Raw genomic sequence first — 4,667 nt, 5'->3', positions numbered from 1 at the left:
CCAACAAGGAGGAATGGGGTTGCCAAAGGGTTTGACATGGGAAATGAGGGGACAGGGGATAAGGAGAGGTCTTGGAAAGCTGTGTAGTATTATCCAGCAGGATAGCAGGACGTACAGCAATGCCAAATGAAAAGGCAACAAGCCTTTATTGGGCAAAGTGATAGGGCAGATCCACAGCTGCACCTCATGTGAAGGTTGTTTTAGTCATGTTGCTTTAGTTCTGTAGCTCTACATCCCTGTCTGGGCTACCATATACCTCACTGTTGCAGCAATTCAGATAACAGGTATTCCTGCTATCCTCTTCAGATTAGCCTTTGCAAGTTGTCTTCCACACATATTACGCCAAAACTTCCTCACTCCCCGTGGAAAAGCTATATGGTAAGGCAGGATAGCCATGGAGCTGCTCTCTCCAAGGAGCATAATGAAGCAAGACCACAGAACGCTGGTGATGTGAGAGTCACTTGAAGCAGCTGGGATAGGCACAGACTGCTCTTCAGCTGAGCCAGACTGAAAAATTTCAAGACAGTCATTAAACCCAAATTAAATATTTCTGAAGTTCAGAATATTTTTTCTTTTCAAACCTAATTTTCTGTGGAAAAAACTGTTAAATCAGTATTTTGGGACAAAATTAATTTTGAATTATCTGGATTTCTCTTGGGAGGGAAATTCTGCTTTTCAATGAGCTGGAAGTGATGTATCTCAAAATTCCCAGGCAACAATCTTATATTGGTATTTTTAATTCTGAGGACCATTCCCATGAGTTTCTAGTGTTTTTTAAGTAGGTCAAATTTTGAACACAAAAAAAACCTAAAGAGTTATGCCCCTTTCATCTTTTCTTAGGAGCAATAAGCCTTTTTGATATTATTGCTGGCTTAAATATTAAACAGGAAGCAAATTACATTTCCAGCCATTAAAGCACAATAGAACAGCTCTATTGTCTGAATCAGTGCAATATTGGGTCAGATTGTCACAAAATGCTCGAAAATGAAGTCATATTCAAAGAATGCAATAAATTAGACTTTTTATGCTTTTACTATGAACTCTGTCTGATGAGGGATTATTTCTCCATTCCTGCCAATTAAGGTAGGACATTCAGCCCCCAAACCTTGAATTCAGTAAACATCTATATGGAATTTGATATTCATATGCATAAAGTTGCTAAAAAATGTAACATTTCAACGTTGCTGTTTACGAGAATCCAATCTTACCAGTCCTTTTACTGTGTGACCAGACGCCTTATTTTTAACATCTGTTTCAAATGACTCCACAAATAGAAGCATTTTCTTGCAACTCTATTGGCATGAAAGGAACTGTTCCCTATGGGATTTTAGCTCAAGCAGCACAGAGGTGTAGATCTACAGAGTGGCCTTTTGTTATAATGCTCTTCTCATCAAACCTCTGCTCATAAGAATGTAATGCTAGGACAGACCTAAAAGATCTTGCAGGGACAAGTGTAGGCAACAGTTGACAGTATCTGACACCCAGTGCCTGGGAGTTTCCCAGAGTGGTGTCCTGACTATATTTGTCATCTCCAGTTTGACATGAAACCTGACAACACAACTAAGCAAAAGCTGGAAAATGCTACTACTTAGGTGATATGCTACCATGGAGCTGACTGGCTGTTGCTGAAAGACCTGGGGAGGTTTGGGTTGTTTCTCACAGATGCTTTGTTTGCAGTGCTGCAGCTCCCAGTCTGTCCCAGCAAAGCAAGGCAACACGCCCCTCAAATCTTCCTGCTTTGCTGAGCAACTGTCCGGAGGCTGGCTGGCTCCAGTCTGTTGTAGGTTTAAAAGCATTCAACATCGGGGATCCCATGGCCTCCAAAGACTCTGTTACACAGCTGAAACCACAAAGGGCTCTCCCAATATCTGAACTAAAATGCTGCTGTTACCTTTTGTCTTGACACAGTGGATTTGGAGAACAATTTATTTATCTTCCTCCACAGTAATTCTACTTATTGCTAGAACTTGGTACTGTTCCCCTCATTCTTTCGTCCCTTTTCTAAACAAATCTAGTTCTTTTTCCCTTCTCTTGTTGGCCACGTTTTCTAAGATCATTACCACTGCCACTTCAAAGATTTCAGTCTCTGATCTTTAGAACCTTTTTTAAATGCAGTGTCTGAAACCAAACACAGTATTCCAGCTGAGGCCTCCTTGGCACTGAGTATAGAAGAACTATTTCTCCCTGGGATTACTTTAAGTACGACTCCCCTGTTTGGATACCCTGGAATGAGATTTACCCTTTTCACCTTTATTTTTTATTTCCTTGGTGATCTGTCCTGACCTCTTCAGTCCTCTTCTATAGTCTTTTTGCCTTCTTATTTATTCCTCTTCCAGGAGGAAATTCCTTAACTCTTTCTATAATTGATTTATATTTCTACACCATGCTAAGTAATTCTATTCAATACCAGGTAGTTGGTTGGATTGCTTCCTCAAATTATCACAATTGGTTCTCATCACATCCTCTGGGAGCTTTTTAACATATTTCTTACCATAGATTTTAAAGGCATCTCACAGTTGTCAATGATGACATCAAAAATAAGCAGACCCACATCACTACTGGAAATACTGTTCCCTCCTTTGTCAGTAAATCACCGATAACTTGTTGGGCATTTCTGATACAACTGCAATTCCCACCAGAAATGCAGCCTCATGATCCATGGTGGACAATAAATGCTGTTCAAGGAGAGGAATTTCCTCTTCTGCATTTCTTTAATATCCCCTGTCCTTTCACAGTGTGCCTCATAAATGTCCATCCACATATTTATTCATTGCCATTTCTACCTGTTGTTACCTGGAGTTACTAGCTGGGAGGTACCTGCTCTCTTATGGTCGCATCATTTCTCACTCAGTGAAATAACTCAGCTAGAGGAGCCTTCAACTAATTCTCGATACTTAGTTACAGGCTGTGAAACATTTATGTATATGAGGTGTGCTCGGTTTTACCGTCATGCATCATTGTTTTGACAGCCCAGATGAAGTTCCAGGTATGACATTATCAAACAGAATATGCCCTAGAGAAATTATTTTTCTAAGTATTTTATTTTCACACTCCGTCTCAGCTTAAAAATGCAGAACAGGCCACAAGAAATGAGAAGGAAATTAAAGCTTTGATTCGGCACAGAACCTCAGCATATGCTTACATTGAAGTAGCTGTGCAGTCAGTTTACACCCGTGCTTAAAATCCAAGTGCTTCACTACAATGCTGAGCTGAGTCTTATGAGAGTCCTTACCTTCTTTTACTATCAGTTGTCATTTACTTACTGCCATTATATTAAAGAACCCACCTATCCCAAAAATTCCTCCAAAACACAAAGGGCTACATAGACTAAAAAATAAAGAGTATCTGCTAATTGGAGCAACAGAGGAGTAGTGGGGTAAACCATATGACTGGAATACAAATACAAAGGTAATGCCTTGTTCAAGGAGGTGTTAGGAGGAGGAAGAGAGATGGCCTTGTTTTCTACACACCTTTTCTGAAGCTGAGTGTGCTACAGAAGTGCTGCTTTGAGAGAAGCCCCTGGGCACGATGAGAGGAAAGAAGCTGGGCACTGTCCTGGTGAGGACCTCCTACAAAACCCAGCTCATGAGACAGAGGAGCTTTGTGCAATCAGCCAGCAGAATCACCCAAGCGCATGGCAATGGGACACCCCGTTGGGCAAGAAGGACCCCAACAAGGGATGTTTCCGGGAAAACACTGGTGACAAACTTTGACGTGGAAGATGGAGAAACCATCCGGAATAGGAGTGTTTCCCCGTGTGGCTCCAAGAGACAGATAAAAAGACCTGTGATTAGGAACACGGGAGGCAACTTGGATAAGGGTGATAACTTTAAATTGGATGGTTCACACAAAGGGAAGGACAGAGAACAGCGAACATAACCAATCTCCAGGATGAGGGAACTGGGAGAACTGTTATACTGGATCACAAAGGAGTAGTTCATCAGGAAAAAAGGAAATAGAAAGCTCAGGGTTCTTCAAAGGCTTGATAGCCACCAAATGTCAACTACTCTGGTGTACAGGAAGGAAAAGGAAGTACTGCAAGAGATTAATTTGGATAAAGCATGAGTTTTATTTGACCTGAAATAAAAAAGCAGCATTCAGAAAGCAGAAAGGTAGGTCAGGTGGAGAATTTTGGCAGAACCAAAAAAACCAGCAAACCAAAAACACCCCGAAAAACAAAGAGGTGTAAAGGACGGTGAAAAGCTCTATACACATACTAATGGTATAACAACTGAGGAAGGTCTTGGCCTTTTCCATGGGAAAGGATGGAGCCTGACACAGCCAACTTCCCTTCCGGAGGAACCAGCAACCAACAAGCGGGTCTTGAGGCTGAGAATTCCCGTGGTCTCCTCGGTTCGGACTCGGCTGCAAACCCAGCACTTGCAAATGAGCCTTTGCTCTACAAACACCTGCTGGCTCTGTCTGAGGGGGTCTCAGCCCTTAGCACAGAGGTCCCACAGCGCCCTGTGTCGGGGCGAGGCGTCCCAGGGCCATGGCAGGGACTGGAGCACTCCTGGGAAAACGCCTTTCCCTCGCTGCTTCCCAGGATGAGCAGCCGACACCGGCCTGGGACAGGCTGCGGGGCGGGCGCTTTCCCGCGGCTCAGGCCTGCGAGAAAGGAAGTGATTATACGTGTCCCTTCCTCCCATCCGCGAGACAACCTCCAG

Source organism: Manacus vitellinus, unplaced genomic scaffold, assembly GCF_001715985.3.
Source record: "Manacus vitellinus isolate BGI_N305 unplaced genomic scaffold, ASM171598v3 scaffold_28_pilon, whole genome shotgun sequence".
Classification (NCBI taxonomy): Eukaryota; Metazoa; Chordata; class Aves; order Passeriformes; family Pipridae; genus Manacus; species Manacus vitellinus.
The sequence above is the reverse complement of the archived record's forward strand: the minus strand, read 5'-3'. Positions refer to the sequence as shown.